Source organism: Balaenoptera acutorostrata, chromosome 9 (genome assembly GCF_949987535.1).
Source record: "Balaenoptera acutorostrata chromosome 9, mBalAcu1.1, whole genome shotgun sequence".
NCBI lineage: Eukaryota > Metazoa > Chordata > Mammalia > Artiodactyla > Balaenopteridae > Balaenoptera > Balaenoptera acutorostrata.
Window position 1 is genome coordinate 16,637,997 of NC_080072.1, and position 17,354 is coordinate 16,655,350.

General features: G+C 51.0%; 1 protein-coding gene across 3 annotated transcripts in view; it reads right to left on the minus strand.

Annotated features, from left to right (window-relative positions):
- The window catches only part of CD82 (CD82 molecule), a 51,141-nt gene extending 45,802 nt beyond the window's left edge, over positions 1 to 5,339 (minus strand). For 2 of the 3 annotated variants that reach the window (XM_007181110.3, XM_007181108.2), the window contains exon 1: positions 5,193 to 5,339. The gene's annotated coding sequence lies outside the window, so the exon portion shown is untranslated. The remainder of the gene's footprint in view (positions 1 to 5,192) is intronic. The other variant, XM_007181109.2, reaches the window with a different exon arrangement.
- Positions 5,340 to 17,354: the final 12,015 nt, after the last annotated feature.

The following is a 17,354-nucleotide window of genomic DNA, read 5'->3' on the forward strand; positions in this document are numbered from 1 at the left end:
CCACGCCTCACGGGGCAGGAGCACCTTCCACAAATAACTGCTGACTTAACGTACCTTTTCTGGCTGAGTCAGGGTTCATAAGGGCCAGAGTGGCTCCCACAAGGCTGGGGCTGGAGGAAGTTGGGCTCTTCCCCTCTCAGGAGGGGAAAGGCTGGGCCTCATGAGGGAAGCCGGAGCCCGGGCTGAAGAAATCCCAGGCCAGCCACACCATTCCCACCTCCCCGGACCCCGGCTGCAGGCACGGGACGGGCAGGCCTGAAGGGCAAGGCAGGGGCATCCAGACCCTGCTTCCTGGCTCCGCCTTTGCCAAAATGAGCCACCGAGGATCTGGCTCTGAACTGGGTCCTACTGGGCCACCCTGAGGAGAATCACTTATTCATTCAACCATCATTTCCTGAGTGCCCGCTGTGGGCCAGGCCTTGTACCAGGAGTCAGGACACAGAGATGGATGGGGCAGTCCCTGGCTGGGAGGGTTCACAGAGATACTCCATATGCCACCAAACAGCAGCAAAGAGGCAAGTACTCAGTGTAGGCAAGCACAGAGGAAAGAGGGGAAGGGAAAGGAGGGGTTTTGGAGAAAGTCTGCCATTGACGTTCAGACCTACTTCCCTTCAGGAAGCTCAGTCACGGCGGGGAGACCCAGCCACCCCCAGGAAGAGCACCACGCAGGTGGAAATGACTGGTGTCTTGGAGCACGTACACACACGTTGGAGAGGCACAGAGGGCCCATACGGAAGGCTGGTGCTCTGGGGGATGTCTCTGGGGGCCTGAGAAGCAGCCTAGTATAAGCCTTGAAGACTGGCCAGATGCAGAAAATAAGGACACCAGCAGCTCTCATTCATGGAGGACACACCATATGTAGGTAGAAAATTGCTAAGCACTTCACATGCACTTTTTTGTTTTATCCTCACGTCACCCTATGAAGTAGTTACCATTATTATCCCCAATTTACAGATTCAGAAACTGAGGCCCAGAAAGGGTCAAATAGCTAGGAATGGCCAGGGCCAAGATTTTGCTCCAAGTCCAACTCTTCACCACCCTGCTGTACCATCTCCCTAATCTGTGGACAGGCAGAAGGTAGACAAGGGTGCTTCAGGTGAGGGGTAGGCAAGGTTAGGAGGTGGAATTGTCCAGTTCCACTCTGTACTGAGACCCTGTGTTGTATGTGTGTGTGTGTGGTGTGTGTGTGCACTCACATGTGCCCAACAGAGTCCAGGTTACAGAACCCACTGAGAGCCAAGTAAAGAATAGGCCATTAGCAGAGGAGGGAAGGAAAGCCCAGAGAGGAGAAGGAACTCATGAAAGGTCACACAGCCTGTAAACAGAAGAGCTGGAACTAACTCTAAGAACCAGAAGACAGGCCTCTTCCCTCCCCTCAGCTGCTTCTCCATGTCAGCACAGAGTGAATCAGCTGCTGACAGGAAAACCACGGTGTCGGGGGAACCCCAGGGGTGAGTCAGGAACCAGACAGCCCCCAGACACCAGCGGGGCCGTCACAGAGGCCCTGGGTCTGTGGCTGGCCTCCTCACAGGCAGCATCAGGGGGTGAAGGGAAGAGGGAAGCAAGCGTAGCATGAAGCTCGGCCAATGTTTACCTCTAGGCTTCCCTCCTGGCTCCTCAGATCCAGGCTTAGAGGAGGGGAAGCCGGTGGGCAGGGCAGTTCCTGCTGAGATTAAACCAGACCCCCAACCCCGGCCCCGGCCTGTCACACAACAGGGGCCCAGGCTCTTCCCTCCCGCCCGCCTCTCACAGAGCCAACTCCTGACTGTTTGATTCTTCCATGAAATCATAACCGCCCCCTGAGCTTCCCGTGGGGTGGAGGAAGTGGGTTTAAAGATTTGGAGCAGGGGGTCAAGGCTGAGCCAAAGCCAGGGGGTGCCAGCTGGCCCCAGATGCTCTAAATCGAAAGGAATGCTCGGGGCTTGGGCTGCTCTGCCCTGGGCCAGGAGGGGCTGTCTGGTCCTCAGGGTGAACAGGGGCTGCGTCCCCAGGGTTGGAGGGTAAGAAAAGGGGGTGAGGAGCTTCCAGGAAGTGGTTCAAAAGTCTGAGGCCACAAGAGAGAGGGGACTGCCCCACATTGCAGAAACTTCAGAGGAGCCCTGGAGGAACCAAAAATCCACCCCCTGCCGCATGTGGGAAATTTGTGCCCCCGCTGGCTAACCTCTCACCCTGGCCTTCCCTGGGCTGGGACTAGGAGGGGAGAGCTGCAGGCACTTCTTTCCAGCTGCCCTGCTCTCCCGCCCCCCCCCCAGCCCCTGCTGACTGGCTCAAGTTCCCTCCACTCGGCCCAGAGGCCTCCCCTTCATGGGCAAACACAGAGCCTTCTTGGGCGTCTCCCTCTCTATCACTCTGTAGCACTTGTCACCCTCCCCAGTGCCTTTACCCACCCAATCCAGCCACCTTCCTGAGCACCTGCTATGCACCAGGGTCTAGGCTCCATGGGGGATCGAAAACAACAGAGGGCACCCACTGGGACACTTGCTCCCCCTCCCCTCCAACAGAGCCTTTCCTATGCCCCAGCTGCAGACATCCCCAAAGCCCCCCAGGCCCCTCCTTCCCCATCATCACAGCCATGGGTTCGTTATCCCTTGACCACTGGGTCTTGCACCCCAGTGCATCTGGCAAGACTGTCTTTCCAAAAGTGCCACCCTGAATATGTCACTCCCCTGCTCAAAAACCTTCAGCAGCCCTCACTTTCTACAAATCAAATCCAAACATCTCACCTTGGCATTCAAGGTCCTCCACAAGTTGATCCAACCTACCATTCCCCCTTCCCATCCCTGCACAGTCCCAGCTCTTCAGCCAGATTGACTGATCAATCTAGCAGTTTCCTAAAAATCCCCTGAACCCTCTGGTTCCCTTTCCCATCGGATCTGAACCCTGATCTTGGTGGTTGTAAAAGTACCGAAGCTGTGCTCACAGTGTCTGCTATACAGTATGTGGGCTACTTTCAAAAAAGGTTGAAAAAAAAAAAATCCCCTGAACACACTGACCTCCTTGCCTTCCCCTAGGCATCCTCCTCTTCCCAAAACACTATATTTGCTGTGGCTACTGAAACCTTTGCAATCCTTAAGGCCCACCCAAAACTCCACTTCCTCCATGAAGCTTTCCTGAAGATCCCTCTGACCCTTCACCTATCTCCTATCAGAGTCCCGTTGTCTAAGTTCCTCACCAGACGGTAAGCAACTAAGGATGAGGTCAGTGTGTCATCGTCCGTCATTCATCACGTGGGGTAGAGGAGTGGTAGGAGGACTTTCCAGTAGATGTTTACTAAGCACTGTTAGAAATGAGCATCTCCTCCTTGCCCCCCACACAGGCAACACCTACTGACCCCTCTCCCTCCGCACCAGACCAAACTCTAACCTTAAGCCACTCAAATGCTTGGAGAGGGGAGTCTGGGGCCCCAAGTTGATCCAAGCCCAACCAGGACTTGGGATCCCAGGCAGAAAGCCCTGTTCAAGTCTCACCACCTCCCTTTCTCCCACGTCTCACCTCTCCTGAGCACCATCCTCCCATACATACACACGCTGTTTCCTCCACACAGCACAGCCCTCAGTCAAACTCTGTTCCATAGTGCTTTCCAGCTGGTTCCACAGTGTAGGGCTCATCTCCCCAGGAGAGGCAGGGAGCCAGCCACCTTCAGTGCCCAACCCTGATCAAACAGATAAAAGGTGCCCACACTGCCCCTCACCTCCACCCCGAGCCAAGCATGCAATGGAAGAGCTGGATTCTGGCCACCAGAGCAGTACAAACCCATGAGATCTCATCTGGCCTTGAGCTCTGGGTGTGAGTTATCCTCTCCAGCAGAGGCATGGTGAGGATGGGGACCTCACTGTCAGCAACTCAGAATAAGGGTAGAACCCACAGGCTAGCTCACCTCTGTATCACCCAGCTCCATCTAATATGTAGTAGGAGCTAAGTAAACATTTGGGGGTTTATTTAACTGGACACCTAACAACTGCAAGCAATATTACTGAAAACTCAGCTACTCTTTGGTCCAGATGACACATTCCCTAACCCCCAAATGGACAAAGTGATGCTGGTGGCAGGTGGCAAGTTTTGGCTCTCACAAGGTCAAGAGGAGCTGCAGCCAGCCCTCCAAAAACAGTCTCATTCCCAGGCAGGAAGCCAGTCTACCACCTGCCCATCCACATCAGAGCAGCTGTCATACAATGAGGCCTCACTGGGTGCCTGGTGCCTTGCTAAGCACTATATACACATTATTCTATTAAGTCCTCACTACTACCATTGAGTACCATCACTACCCCCATTTAACAGATGAGGAAACTGAAGCTTGAAGGGGGAGTGGAATCCAAAGTTGGTCCCAAGTCCTCGACCACTGAACTAGGCTGCCCAACTACCATGGCCCTGTCAAGAGCAGCTACCGCCACCAGGGACAGAAACGTCCAGCCCAAGGAAGGAACCCTGGGCATGCAGCAAGAGCCCCGGCTCTGGGCTTGACTCTGGCCCAATGTTTGCGGGGTTTTCCCTTGTCTTCCCCACTCACCCGGATAAGAACTTGTCCCCTAGTTTCCGCCAGGGGCCTCCCAAGCCAGCTCACTTGGAAAAGCCCTGGGAGGGGGATAAATGCCCTGCTGAGTTTCCCACCCCAAGTCTTACTGGGCTCTCAGAGTTGGGGGGAAGGGGAGGCTGAAACCTCCCTGACTTGAGCATCCATCCCACGCCCCCGGCTCTGCCCCCGGTTCCCAGGCCTGTGGGTTCAAGTCCCATGCGAGGAACTAGTGTGACCTTTAAAGCAATTCGCTTCACCCTCGCAGAGAGTTCGCTTTGCTCAGTGTCACTCTGCAGGGAGACAAACTGTAGTCTGGGCGACGAAATCCGAACACCTGTTGAGTACGCTCTCACCTGCCAGCCTCACCTTCCGGGGTTTCAGTGAGAAAGGGCAATAAGAACACGGAGTCCACCTAGTTCAACCTCTTCCTTTTCCTGGAACCCGAGAGGTCCAGGGCAGGGTCGGGGGACGCGCCCGGGGTCACACAGCCGGAGCACGGTGGAGCCGGAGAACTGGGGGTCAGGACTTGGGAACTTAAGCTCCTTCTCACCCACCAGCTGCCTTCGTGGCCCGACCTGTCACTTGTTGCGAGAAAGCTGCCCAAGCGAGCTCTGGAAGTGGGGACGAAAACTAACTTTGCTCGTGATTGCCGGCAGGCCTCCCCCCACCCCCTTCTCACCTGCTGGCTCTGCTTTTTGCTCAGCGCTGCAAGCCTGGCGTCTCCCGCTCGCGCCCCAGTCAGCGTCCGACTGCGCAGCCCTGGATTCAGTAGCTCGTTCGTCCCCCTCCCGGCAGTCGTCGGGGAACGCAATGGCCTCGGCCAGGCCCCGCCCCGGAGGCCCCGCCCCCAGACACGCCCCCTCGGCCTCCTGACTTGGGCCCGCCAGCCCCGCCCCCAGACCCTGGAGGAATGTTGACTGGCTTCCAGCCGGATCGGGCTCTGTCCGCTACGGCCTCCCTGCTCTAACCGGCCAGCCCCGCCCCGGGTCCTGCGGGGGCTGGAGCTACGCCCCTCGCCCCGCCCGGCTACGGCCCAACTTCACCCTGTGGATGGGGCCCTCCCTGGGCCGGCCCCCTCGGCCGGGTCCTCTGCACCCCTCCAGGCCCCGGGCCCTGCCCGGATAAAGCCTTGTCTGGGTGGGCATGAGCCTCAGCCCTGCCGGGTGGGAAACCTCACTCTCAGCGCTTCCTAGCGGTCCCTCCCCTCCTCGGCCTTCCTCAGCCTTCCCACGCCCCTCCCGCGCCGCTGGCCACCTCCCTAGGCCCTCCCACCACCCCCGCCTCCGACTCCCACTCCTCCGGGCTTATCCCCGCCCCCGGCCCTCCTAGCATGAGGCCTCTCCGCAGGAACGCCCCTTCCTCGCTTCACCGCCTCCCTAATCTTGCCCTGCCCTACCCTGGCAACCCTACCCGAGGCAGGCAGGCCTCCGGATACCCACGCTGGCATTCCGGGGCGGGTGTATCCGGGTGCAACCGGGGAACGGCGTGGGAGCGGTTTGCGTTCCAAGTCCGGGCCTCTACCAGGAGGTGGCTTGGGCCCAGGCACTTTTTGAAAATACTAACAGCTACCACTGATTGAACTTTCGCCAGGGACCAGGCTGTGTGCCAAGCTCTGGCTTGGAAAAGTACTTTAAAAGTACTGGCCGTTGAATTTGCACAACTCTATCCAGATGTTGCGCCCATTTTACCAATGAGCAACCTGAGGCTTAGAGAAGGGAAGTCACGGCCTCTGAGTCTCACAAGCGTGGTGAGCAGGACCCAGTCCCAGGCCGTGAATCACAAGGCTTGATGCTGCACCAGCTTGCCTGGACTGGCCCCTGGAGGAGTAGCCCGGACCAGCCGTCTGCTGAGGCAGTGCTAGCAGGCTGCCAGAGGTAAGGGAGGAGGCGTGGGTTGATGAGCTGGGGGGCAGGAGGGGCTGCTGGTCCATCCCTGAGAAGCTGGCTTTCTCCCTTGAGAAGAAGTGGCTCAGAATTAAGATGGTCCGCAAAAGATCTCCGGATGGCTGTGGTACCCCCACCTGCATCCCAGCCCTCCATACACCCAGACTCCAGGGACCAGCCTCAGGTCCCTGCGTTATGACCAGAGCCATTGAGCTGTGCAGCTGACAAAGCTCTTTCATTCCCATTATCTCACTGACATTTCACAAGGACATCATTGTGGGGAAGGTATGATTATGCCGGTTTTGCATGGGTGGAGTAGGGTGGGGAGCTGGATCCCCGCCCAGCAAGGTGGTTCCCAAAGCACGGTCCTTGGACCAGCAGCATCTGGAAACTTGTTAGGAATGTGTGTTTGGGGGCCCCATCCCAGATCTACTGAGTAAGAAACTCTGGGGGATGAGCCTAGCAGTTTGCTTTAACAAGGCTTCATGGTGATTCTGAATCACACTTCAGTTTGAGAACCACTGTTTAGCATAAAGGTGAAGAAGTCAGGGTGCTCTGAGAATCACACAGACCAGGTAGCCTCCTGGGAGCCTTGTGACCCAAGGCAAGGCAAGGAAGGTACTTAACCTCTCTAGACTGAGCCCTTCAAAGGGATATCATGATAATAAAAATAACACCAATCTTGAGGGTGGCTGTTGAGGATTAAATGTGGTAGTGCTCGTGAAGTGTTTGTCCGCTCTTGGACACCGTGCATGCTCAATAAATAAATGTTTTCTTTCCAGTAAAAAGTCCCTTTCATAGAATCTCCACATCAAGCCGGAGGAGCTTGGGGATGGGGCTGGGGAGTTCTTTAAGCCCAGAAGTGTCCCATACTGTTGTCCTTCCCACAGAAGGACACCATCTTTCCTGCAAGGGGCCAAGAGCCTAAAAAGCTGTGGACGGCGTTGATGCTACTGTTCCAGGGACCATACTTCGGGAACCACAGTGCTATTCTGTCTTGGCCTGGACTCCAGCTCCCCACCCTAGCCAGTCCATGCAAAATGGGCATAAAATACCTTCCTCTCCTACCTTGCTCCGGATCCCCTCCCCTCAGGCTGGGGGTGTTGGTGATGGTGATTGGCAGGTGGCAAAACAGCTGGATTCCATCAGCACCCCCCCCTTCCCCCAGGCAGGCATTAGATCACATGAGTCCCATCTGCCACCCCTTCCTGTCTCTGTCACTCCAGATTAGAGATGGAGGCAGCTGGGGCAACATGCAGGGAAGTCTGCAGGCAGCTTCTGGAATCTCTGCCAGACTCTCCCACCATCCTCTGCAGCCCATAGAAGAGGGTGTCCTATAGGAGTTACAGCCTGGGACACTGGTCCTGTTCCACAGAGCTACTCTGACATGTTGATAGCGAAAACTGAGGCCCACGTATATATCTAAACATTTAACAGACTGTAAAATAAAATATGTCTATTCTCCTGCCTTGAGAAATATTCTTTATAATGACCGAGAAGGCCATGTTGAAATTTAGAATTCTTGTACTCTTTGTAATTCTATGCAGGGACATGGTGGGTGTAGGGGTGAGTCAGCCCTGACCCCAGTCTTCAGCACACCCACCCTAATTCTCTTCCTAGCACCATCTGTGTCCTGTGTCACAAGTAGCCTAGGACTCAGGCCTGTGAACACCCCAGCCCACATGCCCAAACTCTGTCCACACACTTTGCCTATAGCTACCACTCAAGTCACCCCTCTAGGGGTGCACACGGGGGCATGTTGTACCCTCAGACGGATGGACCTGGAGAAGTCGCTTGTGTAAGCGCTAAAACTGGGCTTGGGCCATTTAGGCAGAGATTTCTAGGTTTTTAGATACCTGAAGCATGATGGAGGAGGAGGGTGGGGTGCAGGCTTTGGGTAGACACAGGTGGCTTTCCTGCCAGGTCCGTGGGTGGCACTGCCATTCAGCTTTGTCTTCCCAGCACCCAGCATAATGCTGGGCACACAATGGGAGCTTAAGGGACAGTCAATGAATAGATGTGTGTCTCAGTTATTTACTGAAATGTCAAATTGGCTTGGTTTTTCAGCGTTTCCTCTCTTCCAGTGGGAGTCAGGCTTCACCGTGACTTACCTCCGTCATTTTTCCAGGCAGAGAGCACAGCCACCTCTAGTGAGAGATTACTTCCATCTTTTGGGAAATTCTCCAGTCCATTCCAGAGGTGAAACCAGGAGTTTTGGAGGCAGGAAAAGGGGCAAGAAGAACCACTCTAAGGAGTTCCCTAGTGGCCTAGTGGTTAGGATTACAGGCTTTCACTGTTGTGGCCTGGGTTCAGTCGCTGGTTGGGGAACTGAGATCCCTCAAGCCACATGGCATGGCCAAAAAATATCAAATGGCCAACTTGGAGGTAGGGGAGATGGTGGTTATAAGACCTCAAAAGGGTATGGCCATGGGGTTCCCAGCCTCCCAAAGATTCTCCACCCCAAAGGTGGCAAAGCAGGAGATCTGAAGGTCCTTGTGGGCAAGAACATGGGTGTCAGGGTCTCCTCGGTGCCTGGGCCTAGGAAAAGCCCCAAGACTCTTGTACAGCTCTGGGAGGAAAGAGGAGGAGAGGGATGGGGGAGAGTGGTGCATCTGTTTCCTATTGTTAGGTAACAAACCACCCAGTCATTTGTTTAGCCCATGAATCTGTCATTTGGGGTATGTTCAGTGGGGAAGGCTTACCTCTGCTCTAGGCAATACCAGCTGATTCGGCTGGAGGTTGAGGATGCATTTGGCTAGCAAGTTGGTGCTGGCTGTCAGCTGGGAGCTCAGCTAGAGCTGGCGCCCAAGGCCTCAGTTCCTCTCCATGAGCCTCCTCTCGGCAGGCTGCTGGGGCCTCTTCACAGCAAGATGGCTGGGTTTCAGGAGCTAACAGAGAACAAGATAGAAGCATATGGCGTTTTATGACCTAGCCTCAGAAATCATGTAGTATCACTTCCTTTGTATTCTATGAGCGGAGGCAGTTACAAAAGCCCACCTGGTTCAAGGGGAGGGGACACAGTCTCCTTCTCTGGATGAGGGGTGGCAATGTTCTAGAAGCGCTTGCAGGGCAGAAGATATTGTTGCAGATATTCTAGTTGGTGGGAAACTCAATCTGGAGAACACAGTCTGTCCCAAGTGGGACCTCAGAATGACTGGAGTAGATATTCCTCTGGTGGGAACTGAGAGTCTGAATTCAGCTGATTTAAAGAAAAAGGTGCCCAATATTTTCTTACACAACCATTTGTGCACAAATGAATCAGAAGTCTGGCAGCAGACACTTAGTCCTGAGTGTTTAGGTTATTTAGGATCATCCTTCAGAGAGTCCGCAGAACAGATTTAGCACCTCCCTCCCTTCGACCTGCATGGTTTCCTTAAAATTATAAACTTAAATAGCACCCATGGATCCTCATAGCAACCACCCTAGGAGGTACATACTATTACGATGCCCATTTCCAAGATGTGGGAATGGAGGCATTGAGAAGGTAAGTAACCAGCTCAAGGTCATACAGCTAGTAAGTGACAGAGGAAAGAGAAGTGATAGTTTATAGCCAACTTAGTTTTCGGTTGCAGAAATTGACCCTAACAGGAAAAGCCCAAGATGCATAGGACCTAGGTACCCAGATTCTGACCACCAACATTAAGCCATGTGGTCTGTTCCTAAAGGCTCACACTGCATCAAAGAGCACCCCGCAGGGCCTTGAAAAGACCCTGCTTCCTGCTTGAGAAGCAGAAAGAATGCTGGTCCCGGAGAACTGGGTTCTCTCCACGCTTGACATAAATCTGCTCCATACTCTGTCTTCTTGCCGGGTCTTGGGCCAGGAAGTGGTTAATAGCAATTTATCAAGCCTGAGTCTATTGCTAAACACAGTAACTCCTGCATTTGAATGGGTTCAACAGGGCCAGGGCCTTTCTTCTCCAAAGAACTGGATGAGGATCTAAACTCTGAGCCCCTTATAGCTGGGTTGTAGCTGGGACAGGATCCAAGTTCCCACTAAAGAGACTGAGCCGTTGATTTTTTTCCATCTCAGCCATTTAACAAAGATCATTTAGACCCCTGCCCACCCTGCCCCCCGCTACATCCGAAGGTCCAGGGGTTAATCCCACGCAGCCCTGGCCTCAACGGGGCTTTCAGCACAGTGGGGAAGCTGACCCAGAAACCAGTGCAGTGGTGCCCCACAGTGTTACAATACCAAGAGCAACGGCAAAAATAATAACAGAGCCTCCATTTTTAAAGCAAACTCTTACCATGCTCCAGACAATTTAAAAATGACTTTGGGTATATTTAACTAATTTGATAACAAGCATTTGTGTAGTGCTTTACATATTATGAAGCTTTTTGTTTTTTTTTAACAACTGTGGCACTTGGGTAACTTTGAAACTATTGAATGATGTCTCCCCATCCACAATTCCCTGTTATGCCTGTTGTTTTCCCCTTTCAGACATCAGGTCAACCCCACAGCAGGAGTTGGGTACCCCAAGCAGTCATGAGCCCCCATGCCAATGTATGTTAGTTTATTTATTTATAATCGAGATGTATGCACTAATTTGCTACCATTTGGCATATTCCGAGCCATACACAAAAACAAAATTTGAAAAGACAAGATGAAAAGTTATTTAAAATATTCAAGATATACAAAAATAAAAATCAACCAATATAAAGCAATCCTATCATTTTCTCCTTGAACCCCAGTAGATCCTGTTAGAGACCATTTCTTGTGACCTCTGTGCCCACAGGGAAGAGTTGTTGGAACAGAAAAGCAGAAAACAGAAAAGGCTCCTCTGGACAACCCTGTTTTGGTGTCTCCAGATACCCCTAAGTCCCTGAGATGGATGGGGAGCTGCTACCAAAAGGAGACTGGAAATGGCAGCTCTCACTCCTGCCATTGTGTGGAGCTATGCAAAACCAGCGTGAGATCCTTCCCCTGAAACAGGCACAGGCTAAAAAGAACACTCCTGTGGCCCAAGGAGCCAATGGTGTACACAGTCTCCTCATGGTAAGATTGAGAACGCCAAGGCTCAGAGAGTTGAGTTGAAAAAGTTTTGCATTTGTCACGGGTATTTCAACATTGGGGGATTTTATAACATTTAGACATACAGCTTCTGATGAAAAAACAGAAAAACCCAAACACCCTGACGTGCATCCTGACAGGGCAAGAGCTGGTGGACCTGAGTGTGGTGTCCCTTTCATTTGTAACATACACCCTCCAGCTGGCCCCAGTCCCCACCCCTCCCCATTGCCCACCCAAGCTGCTTTCCTCATTTTTGTGACCTGCCTAGTCCCCATGGGCAACTGAGGTTGCAATCCTGGGCTCAACAGGTGCTGGTTGAATTGGCGTTTGTACTGAAAGCTCTCTGAGTGGTAGCACTGCCACACAGACCTCTGCAGGAAAACACCACAGTCTTTTCTTCCCTTCTCTCCATGACCCTCCCTAAGAAAACTACGGTGTTAGGACAGTCCTCCTCTCTGAGAGATGGTTTATGTTCAAGTCCCTGCCCTGATAACTTTCTAACCATGTGACCTTAAGCTTGCATCTTCACCTGTCTGGGTCTGTTTCCTCACCTGTTAAGCTGCAGGCAATGCACATACAACATTTGCTACATTAGGGTTATAAGACAGACTGGTTAGTTGTCTCCAAGTCATTTCTTTCCCTAACAGAAATGTAGAGATTAAAACAAACACACACCAAAAAACAAAAACCAAAAAACAACAAATTTCCACACGCTTCCCTCCGAAATGAGCATTTAGCGCCCTCTGGTGTCCATACCACCCAGTGCAGCCAATCAAGAGAAACCTGGAGAGAGACCAGGAGAGGAAAGCCTGGAGGGACAGGGGAGGGACAGGGGAGGGTCCCCACCTCCCACCCCGGGCCTCAGGTCAATTCAGGCTCCCAGGAGCAGAGTGTAGGCCCCGCGTGAGAGCCAGGCGAGGGCAGACATAGAATTAGGTCTCCTTAACAGGTTCCAACTGCAGATTCCCCACCCAGCCCAGACAAGGAACTTGGTGTGGGATTTACCAGCCAATGCTAGTTGGCCTGCAGTCCCCCTGGGTATCTGGAGGCCTCGAAGACCGATAACTCTTGTTTAATAATGGTAATGAAATAATATTAACTCTAGTAAGCATTATAAGCATACGAAATAGAGTCTAGTTGTTCATGCAGAAAAATTTACTAAAAGGTACTTGCAAAGCCCCCTGAATTGTTGAGTGGGGGATTGGGGTTGGCTGGAGAGTCAGGCTCAAGCTCAGTGTCCAGAAATAAGACCTCAAACTACGCTGCAGCACCAGCCTAATAAGGCAACTATCACTGTCACATCCTCCATCCGATGCCCCTCTACCCCAGGAAGTCAACTTTGCAAACCCCTGGGATCCCACCACCAGGAGGTTACGTCCATCATGACAGCAAAACACGGAAGCTCCTCACAAAGCCTACTGCCTCTGAATCCAAGCCTTGCAGCCAAGTGTCAGACCCCAGGCACCGAGGCCACTGGCCTGCAGGCTGGCTGCCAGCGAGGCTGGGAGTTAGCGTTCCGATGCCTGCTCTGGGAGGTTGAACTTGTAATGTGGGAATTTCCTCAAACATAGAAAGACTATTCCAGAGACGCAGGGCAGCTATGAATATGACAGATGTCCACCGCAACTCCTGCTGATGGAGGGTGTACCACATGCCAGGCACTGGGCATTATCTCATCTAATCCTCACTCTGACCCTCAGAGGCAGAAAAATTACCATCCCCATTTTGTGGAGAAGGCAGCTAAGGCTTGGTGAGTTTACATAATTTGAATAAGATCTCGTGGCCGGTGAGTGGCAAAGCCAGGAGAAAGTCAGGACTGCCTGACTCTAGACCCTAAAAGATATGATATATTGTTTTCCTAAAGTGTCTCTTTTTCCCTAAAGTGACTCCTGTCCCATTTACTGAGAACGAGCCAGGGAGTCTAGAATGAGGGCCTAGAAGGGAATTCAAAGGTCATTTAACCTAACTACTTCTCTAGTGCTACTCCTTAGTCCTGTATCAGTCAGCTTTTGTGAGGTTATGCTGCAGTAACAAAGAACCCTGAAAATCTTGTCAACTTAGTAACAACCAAGTTTTAGTTCTCATTGATGTTAAGTGATTGCTGAAGATTGCCATGGGTCAGATGAGGCTCTGCTCCTTGTGTCTTTGTCATTCCTACATTCAAGATGAAAATTTGGCTCCTATTTGGGACATGCTGCTTTCATGGGAGAAGGAAAAAGAGCAATGGCCAAGCCACATGATGGCTCTCAAAGCATCTGCTCAGATGTGGCATCTGTTCCTTCTGCCCACATTCCATTGGTTAAAGCTCCACATCAGTGGGCAGAGACGTATCCTCCCTCAGGGAGGTGCCTCTAGTCATGTGACAATGTGCGGGGCTGTCTAATCTTCTTATAGGGATGGGGAGTGGATAATTGGGAACAAAAGTACACTCTATCACCAGCTCTCCTAGCACCCATAGCTGCATTCTAGGTAGCAGAGTTACCATATGAACCAGTTGCAAAGCAACCGAATGCAAAAAAATCGTGCTTAACACTAACTCACATTTAATGATCATTCATTCCTTCATCCCATAAATGTTTGTTGAGTGTCTAGTGTGTACTGGGCAATATTCTAGCACTGAGAGGACAGCAGCAAACAGAACAGTCAAGGCCCTGACTCTTGGAGCTTCTAACCTTCCAGTGAAGGACAGAAAATAATATATAATATGGCAGGTGGCAACAAGTGGATTGGAGATATTGAAGCAGGGTAGAGGGTAGGGAGTTTCTGGAAGAGAGAAGTTGTTTCATATAACAGATCAAGGAAGCCCATCTGAGGAGATAACATGTGAGCGGAGACCTGAATGAAGTGAGGGAGTGAGACTACCTAGAGGAAGAGCATCCCAGGCAGAGCAGGTACACGTGCAAAGGCCCTGAGGCTGAAGCTATATTGGAATAGGGTGTGTGAGGGGCAAGTAATAGGAAATGAGGCTGGAGAGGTGGCAGGGCCAGATGATGGCAGGCCTTCCCAGCTTGGGCTTTTACTCAGAGGGAAGCACTTGAGCTGGGAAATAGCATGATCTGACTCATGTTTTAATAGGATCCCTCAGGCTGCTGGGTTGTAAACAGACCTTAGGGAGGCAAGGCTAGAAGAGGGGAGACCAAGGAGGAGGCTACTGCAATAATCCAGGCAGGAGATGTTGACCTGGACCAAGGTGGCCCAGCGAGCATTCAGAAGTACATTTATCGATTTACTTATATCCCCAGGAGCAGCCGGCAATCACTAGAGCAGACATTATCAACAAACGCAAAAAAGATGGAGGTCATGATATAAAGGAAAAGGGAAATTATATCTATTAAAAAGCCCAGTTGAGAAAAGCTCTAACAAGTGAGCACAAAATCGAGCCACTGCAGTGCTGTAAATATGAAAATAATCTGGTTCAGTGCTCTTCAAAGCAAGCTTTGCGGTGACGTATATCTTCATATCTTTGTGGACGTGCGCGGAGTCCGCTAAGGTGGTTCCAGGGGAGGGGCTTCGGGCTCCGCTACCACGTTCCTCGGGCAGCTCTGCGCGCAACTGTTTTCTATGTATCACAATAAGACTTCTTCTGAAGAAAGGGTGACACACACACACACACACACACTCAAAAGGACCTGAAAAAAAGATTTACCCAAAATTCACCCTCTGACTAAAGAACGAAATCCTGCTCTAATGATTCTGCGGGAACATGGCGTAAAGACATTTACACCGCGGGTGGACCCTGTGGAAAGATTGTGTGAGCGGCGGCAGCATCTCAGCGGTTCTTCCCGGAGATCCGCGCGTCCAGTGTCTACACTGTGTAACGGGCCATGAACCGACACTGTCGTCTTCCCCACGTTATGAAGTGTAAATGTTTTCTACGAAAGGGAAAAAGCCTGCGAAGAAAGAAGGTGAGTCCGGAGACCTGGAATATCTAATCTACTTAATAGAAAAGCTTGGCAATGGAGGAAATGAGCGGATGAGACGGTGCATTTGCCCATACGTGTGCCTCCAGCTACTACACATTTTTTTTTTTTCATGTGTAGGAAAGTAAAGATAATTATAAAGACGTTATTGGTTCTGGAATGCATTACCGCATTTCCTGAAGCGTGATGGGGTGCTTTTGAAAAACCTAGAGAAATGGTTGCGTGGCAGCCTGCAACCTTCATCCACCAAGGAGCCTGAGCTTCGCATCCACACAGCGTGCACCCTGAGGACAAACAGACCCGCTCATGAGTCCAGCAGAGGTTGAGTACTTAGGCAGTTGGTGTTTTAGCTGTTTCATGTTATGCAGAAATCCTTAGTCGATTATTATATATGTTTACATGATATTTGGGGAATCAGTTGGGGATTTTGAAAGGGTTAGGAGTGCATTATTTGCATTATTATTTTTTGCCCTGAGAAAAAGAAGAATGTAGTCCCTCATGCAAAATTTCCAATCTGATACTTTAGGCATGGATGTGATTTTTATACTGAGGCACACTTCTATACGTAAAATTAAAGTCCTGGTCATAATGATATCTAATATTAATGAATCTTCCCCATGTCCTGGGGCTGTGCTTAAGCCTTTTACATGCTGTAATTTATTTGACACTTAAAACAGGGCTATCGGTAAGATATGTTTATTATGATCAATGCTAGTTTACAAATGAGGAAAGAGAAGAGAGAAGCGGAGGAACTATCCCAAGGTCACAATTCCTGGCTTGGGTAGACAAACATTTGATTTTAACATTGTCCTTGTAGTAGACACATCTTCATATACACTTGTGTTCTAAGTTTCATCATAAATAAAAGAAGATATTAATAGAAGTAGAGGGACTAATCCTTAACTCACTCTATGAAGCCAGCATTACCTTAACACCAAAAACAAAGACATCACAAGAAAAGACTACAGACCAATATCTCTCATGAACATAGATGCAAAAATTATCAACAAAGTATCAGCAAATCAAAGCCAACAATGCATTCTGGTTTCCCACTATATCCTCAGCGTCTAGAACAATGGCTGACACATAGCAGTGATTCTATAAATACTTTTGAACGAATTGATTGGCTCCTGAGGCAAACTAGAAACATATCCCACCCCCAACCTCCAAGTAAGTTAAAAACTAGGCTTATGGCCGTATGTTCTCCATGGCGAAGACCAATCACTTTTTCACCTCTCCCCTCCTGCCCTCTGCTTCCGTGGCTGCTGGCCCAGTTCAGCCCCTTAACTCTGATCACAGTCTCCAGTCCTGAGCCCCTTGGTCCTGTCGACTGAAGAAAGATGCACAACCTGAAAGTTGCAAGTTAGGTTTTATTTGGAGACCTTACTGAGGACTATAGCCTGGGAAAGAGCCTCTCGGCTGGCTCTGAGGAACTGTTCCCAAGAGGTAAGGGAGGAGCCAAGATATATAGGAGTTTTTTGCTGAAAAAAAAATGTAGTCAAATATTAAAAGATTACTGCTAATCATAAAAAAACAGACATCTCAAGTTAATGATTTTAGTGCTTTTCTATGTATGGGAAGATGCAAGAGTCTGAGTTCAATGAAATTATTCCTTAGATATGCATCTTAACTATCTAGGGCCAGTATCCTGCTTTTCTTCATCTTGAATTCCCCTCAGGGCACAGCACTGGGAGAGGCTGCAGTGGCCGGTGGCTTGATGGCAGGCAACATTCGTTGTTTACTGGAATGGCAGGCAGTATTTTTTGTCCACAGCCTACCTTGGAGTAATCATTGCAACACGCAAATCTAATTGTTCCTCTTCTCTGCTTAAAATCTGTCAACATCTCCATGTCAGGTGTGCACTGATTTCCACACTGAGGTCAGCAGCTGTTGATGACCCCTTGGGTGTCCAGAGGAGGTGAGGGATGGGCTGAACAAGCATGACTCCTAAGCCACCCCCCCTTCCTTTCAGCCAGAGAAGCCTCACTTGTATAACCTGTACACAGAGGCAGTGTGACATTGAGATG